General features: G+C 45.2%; 1 protein-coding gene and 1 pseudogene across 51 annotated transcripts in view; one reads left to right on the top strand and one right to left on the bottom strand.

Annotated features, from left to right (window-relative positions):
- LOC110502424 (dual E2 ubiquitin-conjugating enzyme/E3 ubiquitin-protein ligase BIRC6) overlaps positions 1-14,007 on the bottom strand; it is a 141,982-nt gene that overhangs the window by 36,635 nt on the left and 91,340 nt on the right. The gene's annotated exons all lie outside the window — the stretch shown is intronic.
- On the top strand, positions 7,557-9,973 carry LOC110502426 (protein TUNAR pseudogene; annotated as a pseudogene). The gene is made up of 2 exons (XR_002470326.3): positions 7,557-7,695; positions 8,514-9,973. The product of XR_002470326.3 is annotated as a protein TUNAR pseudogene (transcript).

Below are 14,007 nucleotides of genomic sequence, written 5' to 3'. Positions count from 1 at the left end.
TATATAACATGCAAGTAATATAGTGTAACCATGTATATTGTTGTTGATTTATTAGCCATTCTTTTATGATCGTTTAATTTTATTCAACGTATCGACCGAAGATTACACAATGCAACAGCAGTATCTGTATACATGATATGTACTGTCAACGATTACTATTACTACTGAAATTGACTTTCATTATCCACATTGCATTGTCCTGTATTTACTGAAATGCTGTACCACTATATTGCTTTGGCAGTATCTACAAATTGCGTTTCATGCCAATAAAGCAATCTGAATTAGAATGAGAGCGCGCGAGTGACAAAGCGGGCACGAGTGACAAAGCGGACACGAGCGAGAGCGAGAGTTAGATAAACTTGCTGCTGCCATAGGTTATCATACCATCAGGAAGTGCCCGTCTCGACCACATCAAGACTAACTAGCTACAGTAGCCAGCTAACTAGCTAAAGTAGCAAGGCTATTTTGATCTACAACTCCATATGAAACAGCCTAACTGTTGGTTGATCATTGTAGCCTACACCATATCATTTTAGTTCAATTTTTGCATCGATTAGAAATCTCCCACTGACTGTAGCGCCGCTTTGATTGACAGTCAATAACAAGCTACACATGTAAAAACGGACGCGTCTCTGTTTAAACGGGTGCACTCATAACTGTCGTTTTATTTAAATATCGAATGCAAATGGCATTTCCTTGTAGGCTATGTAGCATCGTCATATCATTTATAAATATTTTAGACAAAGCCTTAAAAGAAAGCCAAAAAAAAAAAAAGTCTCCCAAGTAATCGAATACTAACGTCCGTTCGGATAGTCAAATAACCGTGCCCATCCCTAATACAAACGCTAGTTTCCGTCGCAAAACTTCAATTTTACAACTGTTTGGAGTATACACCCGTGTTATGGTGAAAGAAACTATAAATTGCACTCGTTACCGATTCACCTCAGCACTATAATCTGGTTAAGTATGTCAGTCACAGTCTAGTTAACAAATGTGAGCAACCGCAACATTCAAACGAGGCTACAAAGAAAACTAATGGGACTGTAGCGACTGTGTTGACTTCAAAATCAGGGGTGTGAACTAGGTTTCTATTCAAGCGTTGATCGACATGGATGCGCGCTGTGTTAAGAAGCAGTGCGGCTTGGTTGGGTTGTGTATCGGAGGACGCATGACTTTCAACCTTCGTCTCTCCCGAGCCCGTACGGGAGTTGTAGCGATGAGACAAGATAGTAGCTACTACAACAATTGGATACCACGAAATTGGGGAGAAAAAGGGGTAAAATGAAATATATATATATATTTTTTTAAATGGACAGTGACGCATTTTTTTGCGTCATCATTTGCATGCGACCATCATTCTCAAAGCCGCTGTTAACTTCTAAGATCCCTTTAGCACTGCCCTAAAAACCAGATTCAAATTCGACACAAACCTTCAAATAGGTATGTAATTACACATTATATAAACTCTTTATAGTGTTTTATTTACATTTTAGAGGCGATAAGGTTGGACAGGTAGAGTGAAAAAAATAAATTTTCCCACACAACATCTCTCCTTCTCACTATCACGCATTAGTTTATTTTCCCCACCCTACATTTTTAAAAAGACCCGACGGGGCTCATTGTCTTCTTTAAATTATGCAGAAACGGGCAGCGTGGGGGTCATGTAATTGATTCTGTTGGAAAGGGGAGACATTACAGTTGATCTGGAAGTATTACGTTTTTGGAGGGCTAAAATAAGGTCAATTAAACAGACCAAGGCGATGTACAAAAGTGAGTGAGTTTACGTTACATGTATAGATGAACGGTTCCGGGCACTGTATCTACTACGCTTTGTTTCGGGACAACCTGGATCACTCAGAGTTCCAATGCAGCAATTGTTTGCTTGCCGAGGATTATAGGCTTGAGGTGGATTCCTTGATCATGCAGGTCGCCAGCCTACGTATGAAACTTGGGCAAACGCAGAGTGGAATGTTTACCTTTTCTACGCCAGTGGCTGAATCTCCATCTTGTTGTTATCCGACTGGCCGGAGTAGCCCGGAGCTCCCCTATCTGACAGTGGAGTCGAAGGAGCACAGCAAGAGGAGCATGGCAATCAACGATGCTCGCATGTCACAAGCCGTGGAAGCCTAAGACAGCGACCTCCCACAACGCAGTCTACAGTCCCAACGAGAGGCCCGGAGCGGATACAAACAACCAATAGTTTCTCCGTCCTGTTGCCTGTTCTTCCTGCACCTTCGCCGCTGGGGGTTACCTGTGTCTGCGGCCACAGTGCCTACCCGTAAGATTTTGAAGTCGACATTGGCAACATGCTCTGAATCGAGCGGGGCTTCTCCATCTCCAAGTTGATTCTATCATAGTCCATGTGGGTTTTAATGACATTATGAAGGGCAGCTCTGAACAGTTGAAACTGGATTTTAAAAGAGCTGATTGACTCTCTACTAATAAAATACCCGTGTTATCTGGCCCTGTGCCCTCTCAATCATGGCATTGAACACTTCAGCAAGATTCTCTCTTCACATCTGGTTACATGATTATTGAAGCTCAATGGGTGTAGCTTTGGTGGACAATTTCAATACCTTTTGGAAACTAAAACATGCTTTATAAGGAGGATGGGATCCACCCAAATCACTTGGGTTCCTAGATCCTTTCACAAGGCTGCGTTGAGACAATGACTTAATGACCCAAGCCCAGCTCAGTTAATCCCTACTACCATTGTGACGCTGAGTTGTCATAATGCTTCAGCAAATGTACATTATACCAGGGGTTTTGGTAGACAATGCAAGTAACCCAATTGAAGTTCCTCTAACTTCCCTGAATGCCTCTGCTGATCCTACAGCTATTGTATGCAGTCATGTGCCTATGAACCAGTTTTATACTGTTAGCACTGAGGCGGTGTGCCCTAGTAGGAAGTCCACTGTGTGCAGATCACCCTGCACTAACATAAATAACATGAGCATACCTACTTCTGCTAAGCTTCCCAGTAAAGCAATCAATCAAAACAAGCATCCCAGAAGGTGCTCAAAATAGCCCATGTTAACATGTGCATAAGAAACCAGTTCCATGAAATCAATAATTTGCTAGTATCAGATGACATTCATATTCTAGACTATCTCTGAAACTCACTTAGATAATACCTTTGATACAGTTTTTGCAATACAAGGTTATAACACTTACAGGAAAGACAAATGCCAATGGTGGAGGTGTTGTTTATATTCCGAACCACATTCCTGGAAAGTTTAGAGAGGATCTCATGTTAAATAAGTAATATGGCTACAAGTTCATCTGGCTCACGTTAAGTCCATTCTTTTCAGAAGCTGCTATAGACCAAAGTGCTAAGTCAGTATCTAGATAACTTGTGAAATGCTTGATAATGTGTGTGATATCAACAGACGTATATATTTTCTGGGTGACTTAAAATTGGCTGGCTTTCATCAAGCTGACCACTCAAGAAAAAGCTTCAAACTGTAACCAGTGCCTGGTTCAGGTTCTCAGTCAATCTACCAGGGTAGTTACAAACAGCACATGAATGAAACCAACGTGTATTGATCACATCTTTAACGCTGCAGAAATTAGCTTGAAAGCAGTATCCAGATCCATCGGATGTAGCGATCACAATATAGTAGCCATATCTAGGAAAACCAAAAGTTCCAAAGGCTGGGCCTAATATATTGTATAAGAGGCCATACAATAAGATTTTTGTGATTCCTATGTTGTTGATGTAAAGAATATTTTTTGGGTCCATGGTGTGTAATGAGGAGCAAACAGATGCTGCACTTGACACCTTTATAAAATAGCTTATTCCAGTTACTAATAAGCACGCATTAAGAAAATGACTGAAAAAAATTAAATCCCCGTTGATTGATGAGGAATTTAAAAAAATTGTATGGTTGAGAGGGATGAGGCAAAAGGAATGGCAAATGAGTCTGGCTGCACCACCGATTGGCAAACGTATTGCAAATTGAGAAATCATGTAGCTAAACTGAATAATTTTTTTAAAACTACACAATGAAACAAAGAAATGACAAAGAATGACAGTAAAAAGCTTTGGAGCACCTTCAATTAAATATTGGGAGAAAAGGCAAACTCGGCTCCATCATACATTGAATCAGATGGCTCATTCATCACAAAACCAAAGGATTACTTTAACTACTTTAACGATGTTTCTATTTGGTAAGATTAGCTAACTTAGGCATGACATGCCAGCAACAAACGCTGACGCTACACATCCAAGCATATCTGACCAAATTATGAAAGGCAAGCAACATCATTTCGAATTCTGTAAATTGAGTGTGGCAGATGTGAAAAAATAATTTTGTCTATCAACAATGGACAAGCCACCAGGGTCTGACAACTTGGATGGAAAATGACTGAGGATAATAGCAGTGTGTGCTCCCAGGCTTGGAGGGAAGCAAAAGTAATTCCCGCTACCTAAGAATAGTAAAGCCCCCCTTACTGGCTCAAAAATAGCCGACCAATCAGCCTGTTACCAACCCTTAGTAAACTTTGGGGAAAAAATTGTTTGACCAGATAAAATGCTTTTTTACAGTGAACAAATTGACAGACTTTCAGCAAGATTATAGGGAAGGACATTCAACAAGCACAGCACTTGCAAAAATGACTGATGATTGGCTGAGAGAAATTGATAGAAGATTGTGGGGGCTATCTTGTTAAGACTTCAGTGCAGTTTTTGACATTATCAATCATAGTTGGCTGCTGGAAACACTGTTATGGCTTTACACCCCCTGCTATATTGTGGATAAAGAGTTACTTGTCTAACAGAACAGAGGGTGTTCTTTAATGGAAGCTTCTCCAAAATAATCCAGGTAGAATCAGGAATTCCCCTGGCAGCTGTCTCGGCCCCTGACTTTTTTCAATATTAACTAACGACATGCCACTGGGTTTGAGTAAAGCCAGCGTCTACGTATGCAGATGACTCAACACTATACATCAGCTACTTCAGGGACTGAAATGACAGCAACACTTAAAGAGCTGCAGTTCGTTTCAGAGTGGGTGGCAAGGAATAAGTTAGTCCTAAATATTTCTTAATCTAAAAGCATTGTACTTGGGACAACTAAATCTTGTAATAAATAATGTGGAAATAGAGAAAGTTGTCATGGTCAAAAGATATCGATACAACAGTAGCCAAGATGCGGAGAAGTCTGTCCATAATAAAGCGCTGCTCTACCTTAACAGCACAATCATCAAGGCAGGTCCTACAGGCCCTAGTTTTGTTACACCTGGACTACTGTTCAGTTGTGTGGTCAATCTCTCCTGGCACAAAGTGGAGGAGAGATTGACTTCATAACTACTTGTATTTGTGAGAGGTATTGACATGTTGAATGCGCCGAGCTGTCTTTTTGAACTGCTGGAGCACAACTTGGACACCCTAAAAAATACATGCCATCAGAGGTCTCTTCACAGTCCCCAAGTCCAGAACAGACTAGGGGAGGGGCACAGTACTACATAGATCCATGAATACATGGAACTCTATTCCACATCAAGTAACTGTTTTATGGAACAGAGGGGACTGTGAAGCAACAAACACATGCATGCATACACACACGATTACATACGCACTATATTGTAATGTTTAAAATAAAAAAAAGTATAGCGGCCTTCATTTAACTGGACCCCACTTGCAGTACGATCCGTTTTCAAAGCAGAGACAAATCCTATAGTTAAGTAGTGGACCTTTATGGTCATGGCTTGCTAAGACTCCAAACAGGCTTGCAACCGCGGAGCCGGCCTGAGGACCTTGTATAATTGACCGGGCTGGAAAGGGACTGGATGGGGACTTTAATAAAAAATGAGCCAACACATTCACAAGTAAGATCGTTCACACGACGGAAAACCAAAATAAACAGTCTTAGTTGCATAAACAGGTTAAAAATCATAGAGTGACTGATAACCATATATTGTACTTCATTGAAACGTAAGAATAAGATGAGAGAAAGTTAAATATCAGGAGGGCAACTCAAATGAAGGAGGAGGAGCGCTGAAGGGCTAGAATGAATCACTGCTGAGGAAACTTTGATTGGATCATATTCGTTGACATACATTTAGAAAACACAATCCTTCTGGGGAAATGGAGAGTGCACGCTCTCGTGTTTGTCAACGTCGCCACAGCACCTCTACATGTTGGATTGGGGAGTCTAATGTATGTAAGGGGGCGATGGCGGACATACTGCATGCTGGTTGGGGTAAGATTTTTGCACACAACATGACAGTGCAATTTGGTGGTTCAGGGGGAACAGTCCCTCTAGTGAGGATGAGAGAAATCGGGGGGTGGAACAAAAGGTTCCCATGTGGCTCAGTTGGTAGAGCATGGCACCTGCAATGCCAGGGTTCGATTCCCATGGGGACCAGTATGAATAAAGTATGAACTTGTACGCGCTCCGGATAAGAACGTCTGCTAAATGACAAAAAAAAAAAGGGGGAAAGAGTTAGCGTTTTGCTGCTACTGCTTCTCAGAGTAGAAACCCCTGAACATATATTTCTACAACCCCCACTACGACTCATCTCTTAGCCACGTCCTATTCCTGTCCCCACCCTCCTCTTCTCCAGTCTAGCTGTGTCTGACAAAGGGATAGACTGTGTGCTACGTGCATTCTGCCGCCCTGCTGCGTTGAGGAAGAGGTCGCTTCATCTCTTCTCTACTAAAAAAAAATAAACACAATTTCGTTGGCAGTAATAGCCCCGGTTGTGTGTGCTCAACCAGCTGCCGAGGAAGAGACTGTGGGAAGCTTGAGCGTTCTCCCCTCCCTCCTGCCACAAGGACCCGGCCGCTCTCTCTTTCCGCTTGGTTATGCAATGCACGTCTCTCCCACGGCTTGCACAGGGGACCCGCCACAACACAGCCGCCACCAGCTGCAGACCAACATAGCAACAGCTACGCAGCAGCACTCAGGCTTTCCAGCTCTCTGGGATTTTACTGTTGTACTTGGCTCTTTGGAATACCACTTGCTGAGCGGTGGGCTGTCTGTAGTAGCCGCCGCAAGCGCTAGCGTCTCCAGAGTAACCATGCGCGACTGGGCCTCCGGGTTTCAGCGGCAGGAGATAGAGAGACGCCTCTGAAAGGCACTAATTGCTCTGCTCCCGAAGGTGGGAAGCAAGAAAGGAGGAGAGAAGAGGGGGCGTGTACATTTGTCACAGAGACTGTGGCGCTCGCTCTTTGAGCTGCTAAGAGGGTCAAAAAGACAAGAAGAGCTGAGGAGGAGGAAGAGGGGGGCTGTGGTGGAATTTGGAATTGGAAAGAGAGGGGCGGGAGGATGGGAATCATAGTGGGGAGGGAGGGGGAGCGTATGGGGAGAGGGTTTCTCCAAGCCCCCTAGTGCTTCAGCTGTGGTGGAGGAGACCTGAGGAATAAAACAACAAAAGCAAAAAACGGAGACTATAGCGCAACCAACACCAAGGCAGCATTTAACCCAGGGGGTGGCGCAGAGGACTGGAGAATTCATACGGCAAGAAGGGGGTGATTTTTCACAGAGAGCTGTTTCTGCGCAGAGCCACGCACCAAGGCGCAGTTGGGAGCCAGGATCTCCTTTTCCTTTTCATTCCTTCTCTCCGACGCTGGGAGCGAGGCTACGCAGCCAGCCTCCCCCGCTTCCCAGTAATGCAGGCTCCTGTGTGTGGCCATGCTTCCCCGCTCAGGACCCAAAAGCATGCTGGATGTCACCCCACTCTTCACGCCATAGGGTAAGAAACCTTTTTCACCCCTCTTTCTTCAGCTCACCTCCGCCTTTCTATTCTGTCTCTCTTCAGATGGATGGTAGGAACTGCCTGTTTGAGATTCAGGGAGGGGGGGGGGCAGCTGTTTCCGCGGGCTGCTTATTGTTGACGGTGTTGTGGCTGTAGCTTTGCGCCGCATGCCTCTCAGCCCTGGCTGGATGTGGCAGTGTCACTGACTGTTTACCTCCATGTAGATTTCCCTGGGAGGTCTGACACCAGCTAGACCACCGGCGCCATAGGGACACTTACACAGAGTGGTGGGCAGAAAATCATTAACTACCTTTGGGGAAAAAAGGGAGGGAGGGTAGGTGTAAGGGGCTCTAAATGGGAGCATTAAATTATGCTCGTTTTGACACGTCCAATGTCATTGAACATTTGCGGGGCGTTTAACTTTTGTGTTGCGGCTAGACATTAAGGGATGTTGAATACTAGGATTCTATTGTGGTGGGCACAACAGCTATGGCAATGAATAAACAGAGCATAGGAATTGTTTTGTTCGATCACCATTCATTTCTTCTTGAGGATTCTGTTGGCTAGGCTAGTCGAGGGCTGTTTGGTTCAGTTTTCCCCAGGGCGCCGTATAAAGCACATGTAGAAGAGGACGAGTGGGGAGGGGAGTTGGATGCATCGTAGCAGTGCAGCCTTAAAAGAAACAACTACATTCATTCCCATTGTCTTGTGTTCTCTTGATTGTGGGCTTGTGTTGTTTCTTTTCTCTAATGTTTGTGTCTCTGTATGTGCCTATGTCACGTGGGCTGCCTCCACCCCCCTCTCTCCCTCTGCAGATAAGTGCCAGCAGCACCCCTGCCAGGTTGAGCGAGCATTATGGCCATGGGTCCCACGGTCATAACTATTGAGGAGGTGCGGGCGCTGGAGAGTAAGGAGGAGCAGGAGGAGTCCATTTTGGCCTTGCTGGGCATCGTTGGCACCTTCCTCAACCTCTTTGTCATCGTCTTTGTTTACATATACACTGTCGTGTGACTTAAGCCAGAGTCGGAGTGGTCCTCCAAACGACAAGGCACAAACCAAGATTCCTTTTAACCCTAAATCAACATATACTGGATTTGAAAACCAGAGCTCCTCCTCCCCTTAACTTTATACTAGTTAAAAACGACATGAGCAGTTTCCCAACACAGAGAGTGAGGGTGGACAGTTATGTGGCGGAGACGTCTCACAGCCACAAACCAGGGAGATAACAGTGAGCTGGTGGCTACATCAGGACCATAGCTGTGCTGGATCTGGATCCAGGATGGGCAGACAGACACTAGCCCTACCCCAGCCAGGGTTCACTTTCCCAGGCTACAGGCCAGCACAGCCTGGAGTGGAACATCACCTTGGACTCATTGGCGTGATGAGGGAAACAGTGTTACTGACAAATCTCCTTTGTCAAATGGATTATAAAAACGGAATAAGGGACACTGATGTCACTGGCCTGGATGGTTCAAGGAGCATGGCGTGGAGGAGGCAGTGTATGCAAAGAACACTGGGAAGCCATTACAGATGAACTGTACCTCACCATATCACATTGGTAATCTTCCGGGTACAGCATTTTAAACTGCTTGGTGGGATGTCACAGCGCACGTTACCCCGGCAATGTGGCTCTGGAGGAGCTTTAATGTAATGTGCTGCTTGCCGTCAGATAGGCCACACACGCGCTCGCACACACACACACACACACACCCCAAAACCAAAGGGTTAGTCACCGCTTCTCATGATTTGACAGATCACAACAGAGCGATCTCTATTGTCTGTATCTCGCTCCCGGCAAGAACTGATCTGCGAGGAGGGCAGGAGTGGCAATGACTAGGAAACATTTCTATTCCAATTGACCACCTGGGACTTCAAAACCAAACTGGAGATCTGCAATAAAAAGGGAAGTGGAGAGAAAGACCGATAGGAGAGCCTGCGATAGGAGAGCCTGCGATAGGAGAGCCTGCGGTGGAGATGAAATCATCCGCAGGGGTGGAAAGGACCTTGTGGGCACCAGAAAGAAAAGCTCCATTCTGCATTTACTAAAACATAAGGCCTGACTTACACTGTCTCTTTCTGCATATTTTTCCACGTTCTGTTCGGTTATTGGGGGGTGGGGGGACTGACGTATTTGTTCATGTTGATTTCAGGGTAGTGTTAGTAATCCTGTTTCTGTATAAAAAAATGTAAAGCTTTTATAAATATATGGATAAACTCTAGATGTACTGTGCTATAGGGAAAATGTAAACAATAAAGTTAGAATGTATGAATTGGATTAGCCTCAAGCCTAATCTATGATGGGTTCTGTGTGAGAATGTATGCATGAGTAAATGCCTGTCTTAGTATGTGAGACCAAACGCATAGTTACCAGTAAGGATACGAGACATACGGTGAAGATGGGTGCGTAACAGGAAGTTTGCCACATATTCAAAGGGGCTGGATGGGGTCTGTATTTTCACCTCTATTCACATGCTTATAGCATGCCTACAACATGTTCCATTAGTTAGATTCCCTCCTACTCAGATTAATATTAGGATTCAGAGAGAGTCTTCAGCTTTCACAGCTCGGTTTCAGATGTGTCGACTGCTACTGCAATCGGAAACGCACATCAGGAACTTGAAATCGTGTCAGTTGCACCTACCTCAATGTGATGTGTGAGTGAGCGTGTGTATGTGCACATTGTGTGTGAATCAATGGGGTCAAGGACACGCAAGATGAAGTAGCTAGCAAGTACAATCTGGGTAACTACACAAGTGAACAACGCACACTGTTAGGACACACCACGTGCTACAAAACCAAAAAGGGTCGCTGTAATCAGACCAGGTGCTATTAAATGACATCACGTGCTCGCGGAGGAAAACGACAAGAAACACAGCAGCCCAATGAACCTCGGAGCAAAGCACCACTTTTGACTCCATCCGCTCCCAGCCCTACTTCCATCTGCCTGTTCCTGAAGCTAGAGTAAGGCTGGGACTGCCTAGGAAACGAGTTCGACTTAATCCTCATGTGCACAGCATTTGTTCCACAGTGCTCCAGTAATGTCAGAAAGGACAACATGCTTTCAAGGAAAGGCTCTTACGAAGGCAATGTCCTTACCATGATGAGTACTCTTACCACAGGGAGGCCTGCCTGCGATCCATACTTACCGCTGCCCTTACCATGATGAGTACTCTTACCACGGGGAGGCCTGCCTGCAATCCATACTTACCGCTGCCCTTACCGCCTTACTGCTAACCCTATAGGCATAGACACCCATATCTACTTCAAAACGCCAATACAGAGAAAATTCCATAGTAGAATAGGCGGCCAGCCGGGGGTAGATTATCATATGCAAATAGGGGGAGGGGAAGTGTTAATGAATCTGGGGTGGTGAGTCGTTTAGCATTCGCCTTGTGGATCCAGGTCCACTAGGAACATGTCCAGCAGTAGGGACGAGCACTGTAGAAATGTAGTCTAGGTGCTGAGAACTGGATCAGTATAGGGCAGTCACGATCCCCACAAGGGCCTCTCCATGAGATTATGGGGTCTGGGCCATGAATAACCCGTCCAGCCCCCTCTCTGGAAGCCTCCCTTGTTCAGATGACCCACTACATCAATGTACAGGCCCATTAAACATGGATGGCTTATAAATCACATCTGCTTTTGAAAAGGGTGGAATCGGAACGAAGACAAGAGGGAAGAGTGGAGGAGATGCTAATGCTGTGGAGCTAAGCCATCTCTGCCCATGGTTTCTGCGCGTAGATAGAAGCACTTGGCCCAAATGCAGTATTCCTCACCAATGCACCACACAGAGAACGCTTCACAAAAGCGTGGACTAGATGCTTGTCCTGTCTAACAAGCTGTTCCTAACATGCTCACTGAGGAACGGTGAGGTGGGGGGGGGGGGGGGGGGGGGTTTCACGTGTGAGGACAGTTGGGTAAAAGGGGAGTGAGTGAGGGGAGAAATAAATGTCATTTTCAATTAAAATAGATTAGTTTCGCAGTGACATTAAAAGGCATTACCTCTCACTAATGGTCTAACTTCCTGTGATGGAGTGCGCAGTGGTGTAATGCGTCCCAAAAGGATTGCCAAGACACCGATGACTAATGTGGAATAATACGCAAGCGGCGCAGCCAAGTTGGAAGATTAGCAGGAGGAATGAGTATGGCCTGAGGCAGATAGACTGAGGGGAGAGGGAGGATGGGAAGAGGGGTAGGCAGGGGCCACAGTAAGCAATGGGACACAAAAGCCCCCCCCCCGTGTCTCTTAGGAGAGCATAGGAAGGCTGGGCTAAGAAATTCATCACAGCACGGCGGCTATTAGGCAGCACACTGAGGATGAAGAGCATGAATGGAGACAGAGGAGTGTGGTGCTGTAGCCTTAATGATGCTTTTAATGTCATCTAGTGTGTTATCCCTTAATAAAGCTAGTAGCCAGGTTTTTAAATGTATCGACACTGGATGAATGGTGCATGGTATGAGAATGGGTTTGGACTGGAGTAGCCCATCTTAATAGATTTCAAAAGACAGATTGATGTGTTTGGTGTCATTCCTGAAGCAAAGGTACCGCCACTTTACCGAAACACCACACAATCCAAGCTGCAAGGACCTAGGCCTACAGATAAAAATGTCACCAAATCACTAAAAGAATATATAACTGTTTATACAAGTAGGGCTGGAATTTTGGAAGACGGTAATTGGCCAGCCAAATGACCGTGGCCACCGTAATAACCGTTAAAAATAGCAAAATAAACTCAATTATTTATTGAATTGTGTTTATTTTGACACTTTCTCCTCCTCACTGCAGGTGCTGCCATAGAAATATAATGAATAGAATGGGCATCCCCATTCAAGTCAATGATGGCATAATGGGCAGCCATTGCTGGCGGCCATTGCTATTGTACCCATAGGATCAAAGCAGTAAGTAAAATGTTAAAATACACTACAAGTATGTGGACACCCCTTCAAATTAGTCGATTCGGCTATATCAGCCACAGCCGTTGCTGACAGGTGTATAAAATCAAGCACACAACCCATGCAATTTCCATACGGAAACATTGGCAGTAGACTGGCCTTACTGAAGAGCTCAATGACTTTCAGCGTGGCACCGACATAGGATTCCACCTTTCCAACAAGTCGGTCTGTCAAGTTTCTGCCCTGCAAGAGCTGCCACCTTCGACTGTAAGTGCTGTTATTGTGAAGTGGAAACATTGAGGAGCAACAACGGCTCAGCCGCGAAGTGGTAGGCCACACAAGCTCACAGAATGGGATTGCCAAGTGCTGAAGCTCGTTAAAATCACTTCCAAGTTCAAAACTTCCTCAAAGCAACATCAGCACAATAGCTGTTCGTTGGGAGCTTTATGAATTGGGTTTCCATGGCTGAGCAGCCACACACAAGTCTAAGCTCACCATGCGCAATGCCAAGCGTCGGCTGGAGTGGAGTAAAGCTCACCACCGTTGGACTATGGAGCAGTGGAAATGCGTTCTCAGGAGTGATGAATCACGCTTCACCATCTGGCAGTCCGGCGAACTAATCTGTGTTTTCCGGATTCCAAGAGAAAGCTACCTGTCCGACTGTAAAGTTTGGTGGGGGAGGAATAATGGTCTGGGGCTGTTTTTCATGGTTTGGTCTAGGCCCCTTAGTTCCAGTGAAGGGAAATTAACGCTACAGCATACAATGACATTCTAGACAATTCTGTGCTTCCAACTTTGTGGCAACAGTTTGTAAAAGGCCCTTTCCTGTTTCAGCATGACAATGCCCCTGTGCACAAAGCGAGGTCCATACAGAAATGGTTTGTCGAGATCGGTGTGTAAGAACTTGACTGGCCTGCACAGAGCCCTGACCTCAACCCCATCGGGCACCTTTGGGATGAATTGGAATGCTGACTGAGTCAGGCCTAATCGCCCAACATCAGTGCCCGACCTTACTAATGCTCGTGGCTGAATGGAACCAAGTTCCCGCAGCAATGTTCCAACATCTAGTGGAAAGACTTCCCAGAAGAGCGGAGGCAGTTATAGCAGCAAAGGGGGACCAACTCCATATTAATGCCCATTATTTTGGAATGGGATGTTTGAGCAAGTGTCCACATAATTTTGGCCATGTAGTGTATGTGCTGTGATTTGTTGATTCAACTCAATATATTGCATGAGCCACATACATTAGCATCTTTTGAATTAACATTCAACATTACCATGGAATTATTGCGTCAGAATACCAGGCAGCCATACTTCCAGACGGTATTAGATAGAATGTCGCAGCCCGCCCGCCTTGGGTGAAAACAACCCATGGTTACCCCATTGGCTCACTGCAAAAACAACCCTTTTCAAACA

The sequence above is a fragment of the Oncorhynchus mykiss genome, chromosome 23 (genome assembly GCF_057628025.1).
Source record: "Oncorhynchus mykiss isolate SJ-2025 chromosome 23, ASM5762802v1, whole genome shotgun sequence".
Taxonomy (NCBI): domain Eukaryota; kingdom Metazoa; phylum Chordata; class Actinopteri; order Salmoniformes; family Salmonidae; genus Oncorhynchus; species Oncorhynchus mykiss.
The sequence above is the reverse complement of the archived record's forward strand: the minus strand, read 5'-3'. Positions and strand labels throughout refer to the sequence as shown.